This window comes from Sminthopsis crassicaudata, chromosome 1 (assembly GCF_048593235.1).
Source record: "Sminthopsis crassicaudata isolate SCR6 chromosome 1, ASM4859323v1, whole genome shotgun sequence".
In the NCBI taxonomy this organism is placed as follows: Eukaryota; Metazoa; Chordata; class Mammalia; order Dasyuromorphia; family Dasyuridae; genus Sminthopsis; species Sminthopsis crassicaudata.
The window spans coordinates 298,452,870-298,464,709 of record NC_133617.1 but is presented as its reverse complement, the minus strand read 5'-3'; the positions used below and the strand labels follow the sequence as shown (position 1 = coordinate 298,464,709).

The 11,840-nt window shown below is 36.2% G+C and overlaps 1 pseudogene; it reads left to right on the top strand.

Annotated features, from left to right (window-relative positions):
* Nucleotides 1-325: 325 nt before the first annotated feature.
* LOC141549796 (S-adenosylmethionine synthase pseudogene) lies at nucleotides 326-5,530 on the top strand (annotated as a pseudogene).
* Nucleotides 5,531-11,840: the final 6,310 nt, after the last annotated feature.

The following is an 11,840-nucleotide window of genomic DNA, read 5'->3' as shown; positions in this document are numbered from 1 at the left end:
TGAGGCAGTTAGAAATTCTGACTTGTTTGGGGTCACATAGCTAATTAAGTTTATGAGGTAGGATTTGAACTCTGATCTTTCTGACCCCAAATTAAGCATTATAAACTCTGTCACTTAACTGCTTTCTAATAATTGTAAGAAATAGAATATCAAATGCTTAAATGGAGGGAAAAGGATGTTAATTTTAAATAGAACTACAATCATAGAACTTCAGATTTGGAAGAAACCTTCAAGGTCATCTGCTTTAACCCAGGTCTAGGCAGAAATTCTAGAGGGCACAACATGCCCAACAAGTAGCTATCCAGGCTCCACTCAAAGATCTGCAATGACAGGTAACCTAGCATGTTGTGAGATATTTCATTCTGCTCAAAGTATTTGAAGTTTTTTTGTGATAACTTGATATTATGATCAATCTTTGATCTCATTGATATGGGAATAGTTCACAAACTTTCCATGTCTATTCTTCTTTGTAATTCTTGTCCAGTCCTTCCGTAGAACCTTTTTAGAGGAGCTAACCAACTCAATAACAGCCTTCTTCTAGAGAATACTTAAACAATTGCTTATTTGTTAATTTTAATACATGGCATTATGTTGATCCTTATTAAATTTAACCTTATCAGATTAATTTATTCATTGATATGGGAATAGCTCATAACCTTTCCATGATTATTCACCCTTATAATTCTTGTCCAGTCCTTCCATAGTGTCTTTCTAAAGGATCTAAACAATACAATAATAGCTTTCTTCTAGGGAATACTTAAACAATTGTTTGTTTGTTTGTTTTTAATCTGAATATATAGCAATATGTTTATCCCTATTAAATTTGATCTTAATTTGATTTATAGAGGCAGTATATCAAAGTGGGTAGAATTAGCTTCAACTTTAGAAAGACTTGGGTTCAAGTCCATATTATGACACATAGTAGTCTTTACCTGTAAGTACTCTGAGCAGCTCTTAATATGCCAATGGGCATTGGTAAAGGAAATTTCCCTACCTCGGTGTTTCTCCCACAACTATCTTTTCCTTATAAGACTTTATGCACTGGTTATCTGTATAAACTGGATCCCAATTCTAGCATGTAATGTGTCACTTATCCCTCCCAATTTAGTGTCAGCCATACGTTTAACAAGCAAGATACACACACACACACACACACACACACACACACACACACACACACACACACGTCTTCACTGAAACCATTGAGATAAATGCCAAATAACTAGCCAATCAGTCAACTAGCATTTATTAGTCCTTACAATGTGCCAAGTACTGTGCTAAACAGAGGAATACAAGGAAAGGTAAGTGATCCTGTTCTCAAGGAACTCACTACAATCCTATGAGTAAAACATGGAAACAACCATGTGCAAACCAGATATCTAAAGAATAGATGTTGGGACCGACTCAGAGGTAAAGCATGAAAATTGAGGATTAAGGAAAAAATTTTGATTATTGGACTTTAGCTGAGACTTGAGGAAAATTAGTAAAGCCAAGAGAGGGAGATGAAAAAAGAATTACAGAACAAGGGACAACCAGTGAAAATGTTCAGTTATGAGAAAGAGTGCTTTGTGTAAAGAGCAAAAAGGAGGCTGCCAAATTATAGTAGGGAATAAGAGCCAAGGACTTTGTATTTGATGCTAGTGGCAATGCTGACTGACTGACCTAATTTCATTTGCTGTGCCATGGATTCCTTTTCTGTAAAATGAGTATAATATCTGTATTGTGAATAAAGTTGCACCAAGGATAGAATCCTGAGTCATACTCATTTCAAACTTCTCTCCAGTTTGATCAAGATCTATTAATCAACATTGTTTGTTCAACCAATTGTGAATACCTAATAGTACATATAATATATATATATATGTATATATATATATATTATAGTCAAGGTTATCCATGACTATAACAATATCATTTATTAGATGTCTTCCTGAAAGCTATGTATAAAAAGACTTGTCTAAGATCACATAGTCACAAAGTAGGAGGTAGAATTTGCAATCAGGTCTTCTGTTTCTAAATTCAGTGTTCTTTCTACTTCATCATGCTTCCTGGTTGGTTTCCCTTTTCCCAATTGTTTTCCTCCACTAACCTTTGAAGTTTCTTGGATCTGCCAGTCTCATAATCTTATCAAAAAATAAAATGAGATTAGACTGGCACTTCTTATTCTTAATGAAGTCTTAGTCACACTAGCTCAAATTCTGCCAGTAATCAGTCACACTATTGCCCTATTGTTTGGAGACACACTCTTTTCTTTTAAAAAAAGGAAAGAGGAGAGAAAAGTGAAAATATTTTTTCCTTCTTGGGTCCTGCAACACCTCTCCCACTCACCATGATCTTTCCTTTTTTTTTTTCTTTTTCTTTTTCTGAGGCTGGGGTTAAGTGACTTGCCCAGGGTCACACAAATAGGAAGTGTTAAGTGTCTGAGACCAGATTTGAACTCAGGTCCTCCCGAATTCAAGGCTGGTGCTCTATCCACTTCGCCACCTAGCTGCCCCACCATGATCTTTCAAAAAAGAAAAAAAAAAAAGCTAAGCTATCATATGGTCCAGTTCTCTCAGTAAGTTAGGATGTAATTAGTCTAAAAGTGGCAACTTGAATGAATCAAGAACAACTGGGGCCTAGAAGGCCCTCTGGAGAGGCCTCAGGAGCCTTCTCATCCATGTTCCTCATTTTATAGACTAGATATAAACCTCAAGATATCTCAGATTTCTTTCTTAAGATCAGACCTTAAATACAAACCAATCTGGTTCTAATTGGCCACTAATAGGCCAACCCCCATTTGGTCCTTGTTTGGGTTCTGGTTGACTCTGATTAAATGTAAATAGCTGTCAATAGGAGTGTTCTCAAGAATTTGGTTATCACTAACCAAAAGCATTCTTAGATCAAAGGGCCTCAATCTCATAGATTCCAAAGCCAGAAGATTTAGAATTACTGACTTAATGTTAGAACAGAAGCCCCCTAAAGTCTGGGAACCTTAAAATTATTGCTGTCTCCCTAACAAGCTATATTACATCACTGGCATCAATTACCTGAAGTCTCAGTCCACTTCAAGAAAGAGGGACAACCACCAACAACAGATAAGCACAGGAGGCCTCCCAAGGTTGATTGATTTGCCTAAGATTATGCAAGTAATAAGAGCAAAGTTAAAAATTCAGCTGAGGTCTTCTAAGGCCAGAGTTAATAGTCCTTTCCACTTTTCAAGTTGAAACCTTGAGTTTCAACTGCTTGTTACACATTTTTATTCTAATACTTCCCAGGGTTATGAGCACTCTCCGGACAAAGAAAATGGAAGAAAGATGATCTTGAAAGTTACTTCTATGATCCTATAATCTGAAGCTCCTAAAGGGAGTTTTCATTGTTAATATCCCATCCACCCTGAAGGAGCATCCCTGAGATGCTCTTATCCCCAATAAAGGTTAAAAAAAAAAAAAAAAAAAAAAAAGCTCAAGACTTGGGATGGAAAATGTCATCTAAATCTAGAAAGAGAACTATGGAAACTGTGAATCGCATGTGAATTGAAACACAGTATGAGAAATGTATGATCATTTGTTTGGTTTCCACAGAAAATTTAATTAGAGAAATGAAATTTGAATTAGAAAACTGAAGCACAAGGACATCAAGGAATAAATCAAGGGTGGAGGTTACTTTCCTCCAAAAGAATGTAAGCTCCTTGGGGGCAGGGATTGACTTTTGTAATCAGGGATTCTGACCTGAGATTTGATAAGAATCTTTTGTTCTTTGTCCTTAGATCTCTATTACCTCCCCCATTCTAGAATGTAAACTCCTTCTAGCCTTGGACAGGCTATATACTGAGGGGTGGAGATTCACTTTGGATAACTCTGCTAACATCCAATTAATGAGGAATCAGGAGAGGGACTTTGAGGCTTCCGAATAGGAAATAAAACGTTGCCTTTGAAGTTTCTAAGGTGTATCTACTCATCTGGCCACCCAGCCTTGCCAGAATGTAAAATAAATCTTTCCTGCATTCACCTGTGAGTCGTTGGAGTTCTTGATATGATACTTTGTTTCTTATCACAGTATTTTCACCTTTTTTTAGTTCATTTTCTTTCTCATGATTTCTTTCCCATTTTGGTCTTATTTTTCTTGCACAACATGACAAATAATTGAAATATATTTAAAAGAATTGCACATATCAGAATCTGTATCAAAATGATTACTGTCTTGAGATGGGGGGGGAACTGGGGAGGGAAGTGAAGAAGGGAGAAAAATTTGGGACATAAAGTTTCACAAAAATGAATGTTAAAAATTATTTTTACATGTATTAGAAAAATAAAATACTATTGAAAATAATAAAAATAAAGTTTTTTTTTTTTTTGTGTGTTTTTTGTTTTTTTTTAAAGAGGCGTAATATGGACTCAAGAAAATCTGAGATCAAATCTGGCCAGACATTTACTAGCTAAGTGACCTAGGGCAAATTATTCACGTTCTGTCTCCCTCAGTTTTTACAACTTCTGATAAAATTTGTGACCAGATTAGTGATGCAGACCTTGATGCTAAAGGTGCTTGTGCAACAGTTGCTAAGGGTAGAATAATAATTGCTAGTGAAATCACATGCAGAGCGGCTGTTGACTATCAGAAAGAGGTTAAGGAAACATTTAAGCATATGGGCTTAATGGGATGATTCTGCTAAAGAGTTACAAGACTTGCAATGTTCTAGTAGCCTTAGAGCAGCAATCACCAGATATTGCTCAAGGGGTTCATCTAGATGGCAAAGAAGATGATGCAACATCTATTGGTGCAGGAGAGCAGGGATTGATGTTTGGTTTTGCTATTAATGAAACTGAAGAATACATCTTAACTATTATGTTAGTTCACAAGCTCATCACCAAACTTGCTGAATTGTGCTGCAAAGGCCTTGGTTATGCCCAGATTCTAAAACTCAAGTCGCTGTGCAATATATATACAGAATAATAGTGCTGTTCTCCCCATGAGAGTCCATGCAAATGTGGTATCTGTTCAACATATTGATGAAATGAGGGATGCTCTAAAGGAAAAGGTGATCAAAGCTGTTGTACCTGCAAAATACTTGGATGAAGATAAGATTTACCAGCTGCAGTCTCCTGACACAATTATCATTGGTGGCCTCAGGGTGATGCTGGTCTAAGTGGAAGGAAGATCATTGTGGATACCTATGGTGGTTGGGGTGCTCATGGAGGGTGTGCTTTCTTGGGAAAATTTTACACTGAAGTAGAACATTCAACTGCTTATGCTGCCCATTGGGTGGCAAAATCCCTGGTTAAAGGTGGTCTGTGTTGCAGGTACTTGTTTGGTTTTCTTACACTACTGGTATTTTCCATCCATTATCCATCTCTTATTTTTCATCATGAAATCTCTCAGAAGAGGGAAAGAGAGCTCCTGGATATTGTGAAGAATAACTTTGACCTCTGTCCTTGGGTCATTGTCCAGGATCTGCATCTGAAGAAGCCCATTTATCAAAGAGATTGCAGGCTATGATCACTTTGGTAAGGACAACTTCCCATGGGAAGTGCCCAGAAAGCTTAAATATTAAGTGTTAGGCTTTTCCCCTCAGACTTATTGACACTGGTTACAGAAAAGCCTTCAAGCTCTGAAGAAAAGGGCCCTTCTCTCTAAACTTCCCCTGTCCTCTTTCAGCTTTTGCAATCACTTTTGTCCAATGATGTGATTTTAGTTTTTGTGGCGGCTGTAAGTTGGACTCTGCTATTCTGTCCCGGTGTTTTGCTCACTATTATAATGGACTTAGTGAGCACAGGTGATCCTTTTAACTGCCTATGGATGGACAGGCAGCATTGTCTAATAAATGATGCTTTAAGATTGAACTTGTGTCCTCTATCTATGTCCAAAATCTTAACTGCATTGACTCGTCAAACGATGGAAAATGTCTTTGTAAGGTGCACATTGAGTACTTGTAGTTCCATTTATAGCCTCTGTCCAAAAATGCCACCGCTCTGTCAGCATGATTTTGTAATGTCTCAGGCTCTATTATAACTGTGAAGCCTTCCTTCCCTCATCCTCCCTGTAACCTGACCCCTTTCTAATTATGTGGCTTTTTGTCAGGGAGTGTTCCCTACCATTTCAATTTGCTTGTAATCAAGTTCCAGTTAGAGTTCTAGCCTGACTTCATGAAAAAGGCAAAAGGCAGTTACTAGTTGAACCACCTTTTGGTGCTTATACTCTTAATGACTCTCTCTTAAATGGTACCAAATCTTAAAATCTCTCTGCTTGGCTGTACATAATAACATGTTTTATTGAGTAAACCAATCCTATGCACCAACTTTCTAGTTAAGCTTGGTAGTCTTTTTTTTTTTTTTTTTGTCTGAAGCAATTGGAGTTAAGTGACTTGCCCAGGGTAACACAGCTAGGAAGTGTTAAGTGTCTGAGACCACATTTGAACTCAGGTCCTCCTGACTTCAGGGCTGGTGCTCTATCCACTCCCCTAGCTACCCTGAGGATCTGTAGGTCATACACTTTAGTACCCATTAACTTTTTCTTTATAAGAAAGATTAGTTGTTCTATATGACACAAGAACTACTCCCATGATTTTTAACTGTTTTATTTTCAAAATCAGGTCTAAAGAGCTTTCTGAGCAGTTGGTGTAGATACAGAGAAACCAGCTTCCTTCAGAGAGCAATGCTTTTGGTGGGGAGAAGGAAATCCTTTCATACTTAAACATTTTCCAATTGCTTATTTATTATATTCTGGGGTGTACAGAGAAGCTATCACCTCAAAGAGCAGCTTTTAAAAAATCCTTAATGATTTCTTGTTGTGCCACAGTTCCCTCTTATTGTCCTGCCTCAGTTTCCCTAAATTGGTTCTGCCTCAGTTTCCCTAATTGTTCAGCCTCAATCTCCTTACTTACAATCTCCTCCCTGTTCGTGAAGACTGATATAATTCAGGGATATTTGCTCTAAGTTTATAATGTGTCAATATGTAAACTCAGAAAGGGGAACTCCAGACTTTGTGTCTGTAGTCAGACACTTTCTTAATTCCTAGTTTGTTAGAATTTATGGTCCTACCCCCCCCCCCCCAACCTGTCAGAGCAGAGTTTGGACTCCACCCCCTGCCTTTGTTTAGCTACTGTTTTAATATGTCCTTGAGAACTCCAATTGGCTGCTGAATGCTGGCTGGATGCTGGCTGGATACTGGCTGGATACTGGCTGGATGCTGGATTCTTGGAGATGATCTCATTCAGCCCTGGGACCAAACCATGGATCCATTTGATCCCAGGAAATATCTCTCTTTCAAATATTAAAATCTCTCTAAGCTCTATCTTGCCTCAGTTTCCTGGAATTACATTCTTTGACCATGTTTCCAGCATTCCCATGTAGGCCAGGATGTCCTATGGAAGGAAGGACCTTAATAACACCTACACAGAGGGCCTGGCTGGTGTTAACAGAAGGGAAGGCAAAGCTGGAGCAGCTGGCCATGGAGGAAGCTGACCTGGTTGGTGTGGTATAGAGAAGCCAACTTGTTTATATATCTAGTCCAGGGTTGCTGCCCTAAGTAGAAAATGCCTTTCAAGATCTGTTTTTCAGAAGTTTGTTATATATTTTTGGTTCTCAATTTCAATAGTTTAATGAAGATCTAAATAAAATGTTAGGTTCTACCTTTAAAAAAATAAATAAACGATTATATAACTACAAGCAATTTTTCCTTCGCATTCATTATTAGTCTTAACACATTCTGACCTATAATAATCCTAATATTCTTCCTGTAGACTTCTGTTATTATTTTATGTTCATTTTTATCTGCCCTTTAATCTTCAACATATATTTAAAAATTGAGCTGGTTAGGAGTAGCTAGATGGTGCAGTGGATAGAGCACTTGGACCTATAGTCAAGAGGATCTGAGTTCAAATTTGACTTCAGACACAACATTAGCTGTGTTTCTTACTCCTGGCAATTATTTAACTTAATTGCTTTAACTGGAATTGCCTGGCAGTGGAACAAAACTTCAAAATCAAGAAACAAAATTGAGTTGGCTAAATAAATTCTCTGTGTATCCACATTGGTTTCTTTAAACAGGTCCCTCTTTTATTCAACATCAGAATCATCTCTCTCAGCCTAACTTTTCTTGTAGAATTATATCCTCTAGGATCCTTCCTACAGTACATACCTTTAAATGCTTTGAAATTTGTTGTCCCAAAATATAGGTTGTGCATCAGGCTGTATCTTCTGCTTTCTCTTCCTTATGGAACTCTAAAATGATATGCTTACTTCCTCCCAAGTTTTCTGTCAAATCTACTTTTATAGATTACATAGATCTTGTCTCCTTCAAAACTCATGTCAGGGCCTACTTCCTACATGGAGCTTTTTATAAGCTTTCTAGATGGCCTATTTCTCTCCTTTTTTACCTTCCCCCTTACACTAATTCACTAATTACCTTTTATTTATTTTGTATGCTTTGTGCATATATATGCATAAATATATATATACATATATATATTTGTTTTAGTTTGGAGTTTGATTTGGTGAGATTTTGTTTTATGTTGTTTTGTTTTGTTTATTAAATGGATTCATTGGTTTGAGGCTGATCAATTCAAAACTATTTTGCTGCCATCTACTGTCCTTTGTGAAAGCAACATACAAAGGTAACGAAACCTTATCTCATTGTATTTATTACAATCTCACATTATATACACACATACAATGTGTGTATATAATACAATCTCATTGTATTATATACACACATTGTATGTGTGTATATAAGTGCAACATTAGGGCAAGTTTTCAAAAATCATCAATCTATTTCTCACAATTTGCATTTTACAGTATCTTCTTTGAATTATTCATGTTTTATCCTGATGCTCCCCAGGCCACAGAATCTCGGACTTTGCTCTTAAGAGCAGAGCTAGTAAGAGGTAGGACTTTAAAAGCTTAAAAGACCAATAATTTTTTTCTAAAATAATATCCCCAAAATTTTAATGCAGTTTTACACTAAATAGTCTTAGTGTTGTGGATAAGACCATATATATACAACAATATGTCATTCAGGCTTTCTTTGAATATATCCAATGAAAGGGGAAACCAATTGCTTCACTAGCAGCCCACATTTGGGCAGCTCCAATTGATGCTAATTTTTTCCTAGAATCAAGCCTAAATTTAATTCTTTGCAACTTCCCCTATTAAATGCTCTGTTCTGAAATAACTACACTCAGAGAAGGAACACTGGGAAGTGAATGTAAATTGTTAGCACTACTGTCTATCTACCCAGGTTACTTATACCTATGGAATCTAATACTTAATGTGCAACAAGAAAATGGTATTTACACACATATATTGTATCTGGGTTATATTGTAACATATGTAAAATGTATGGGATTGACTGTCATCAGGGGGAAGGTATGGAGGGAGGGGGGATAATTTGGAAAAATGAATACAAGGGATAATATTATAAAAAAATTACTCATGCATATATACTGTGGAAAAAATTCTAAATAAAATAAAAATAATAAAAATAAAATAAAAATAAAAAGCTCTGTTCTTTGGGGCTAAGCTTAACAAATTTAATTCATCTCTCACTTAATAATCCATCAAATAAATAAATGAAGGACATGCCCTTCAAGCTGTTTTCTTCCTCAAGCTAAACATCTTCAGTTTATTCTAAGTAACAAATTTATTTTCACTCTGAACCTTTTTTTTCCTTTCTAAATCTTTCCATCTTCCTATCCTCAATGAGACTTATCTTCCTTGCAGTGGATGAAACAGAATTCTCAGTCTTCCTCTTCAGAATTGATTGTACTTTTACTCTTAACTCCCTTACCCTGACTTACTGATCATGGTGGAGAGAGTTGGAATATTCCTTGCTCTATATTGCTATTTTCAACTTCTGTCTCAACTATTAGCAATTAGTACTTTCTCTTCCTTTGAAGAAAATTCAATCCATATTTATCACCCAATCAAGATTCTGATAACTGTTACCTACTTCCAGAATCCTCCCTTCCCTTCCTCAATATCTGGATCATGAGCTATCCTCCCCAACTTCTGACCTGATTCTAGGGGTCTTCAGTATACATGTTGATATTCTCTTTCTACACTTTCTATACTGTCCTACTCTCTCAAGTTTCTTGCCTTCTTGTTCTACTGCTAAATTTTTCTCATCAACTCCCATGGATTTAGTTATCATCTCCAAGCTTCTCAGATCTATTTATCCAGCTATAACCCTTCTCCTGACCATCAGTCTCATTTTTCCAATTGCTTATTGGACATTTCAAATTGGATGTCCCTAACATTCTAAAATTAACATGTCCAAAATTTAACTCATTATTTTTGCCCTTAAACTTCCCTTCTTCCTAAATCCACTCTTACTGCTAAGGGCACCACCAGGATCCCACATATCCAGGCTTCAACTTGGGTATCATCTGCCAAAACTAGTCTCAGACTCTCACTAACCTGAGTGAGTCAAAACTTATCCACTTCACTTTTCTCAATTATAAAATGAGAATATTTATATCATCTACCTCACAGAGTTCTTTTGAGGATGAAAAGAGATAATATTTGTAAAAAGTGCTTAGAGATTCAAGCACATTATAAGTGCTCTTTCCTTTCCCTCACCCCTTCTCACTCCCTTTATCTAATTAATCTTCTGCCAACTCCTGTCATTTCCACCTTTGTGACATCTCCTGTATATACCTTGGGTCCTTTGACACTGCTACCACACAGGTGCAAACCCTCATCATCTCACACAAACACACACACAAAATCATTCAATGAATTCCAATAACCCTCTTATCTCCAGGATAAAATTTAAAACTCTCTAGTTTTTAAGGCTTTTTAACCTGACACCCTCCTACTTTTCTAATCTTCTTACATCTTACTTCCTTTCCCATATTATTCTGTGATACAGTAACACAGACTTCCCTGATGTTCTTTGGACAAGACATTTCATCATCAGATTTTGATCATTTTAATCATCGCCCATGTCTAGAAATATGACATAGTGACATACTTCTCCAATAACGATAAAAAATTAAATATCTACTTTCAAATAGTTAGGTGAACATCATCATATAGTGCCGTAAAGTTTATAAACTATTTTATATATGTCAACTCATATGATCCTCAAAATAACTCCTTAAAGCAGATGCTATATCATTCCCTGTTTTTAGATGAGGAAAATGAAGCTGATAGGGTTTAGGTGACTTGTTTAGGGTCATGCAGCTAGTCAGTGCAAGACAGGATTCAAACTAAGGTCTTTTTGATTTCAAGTCCAGTGCTTTATCTACTGTGCTACCTAGTTGCCTATGCAATGTAACGCTATTTAAATGTGATTTTTTTATTTGATTGGATTTTTCTCTTCTTCATATCTAGTCTCTCAGTAGGACCTTTATGTTAAGCCAATTGCAGACTAATTCAACATTTTTTAGCCCAGCTAGATTTTCATTTAATTATAAACTGTATAAGGATATAGAAGTTTTTACTTTTAATCCCAGACCTGAAACTGTGAATATTGTCCAATATGTTATTTCAATATTGTTTCCTTGAAATGTTTTTTAAATCTTCATCAAATGATAGATAGGGAACAACATTTGGTTTCTGGGAGAAATGAGATAAAAAGCCCCAACTCTCCCAGTTCCAAATGGACTATTACTATTCTTGGTCCTAAAGTGATTAGTATCATAAGGTGAGTTAAATGGAATGTCTTGATTACAGGTTCATTCATTTCCTCTGCAATTTTGTTATGTGAAACTCTGGAACTCTCTAGGGAGTTTAGCAGGAACACAGACTATAACCAGAAATAAAACAGGATTTTAAAAATATACTCTGACCATAATAAAAGATATGTGTCTATAGATGTTTTTATGCACATGTGTAATATATGTGTTGTATGTATTTTTATTT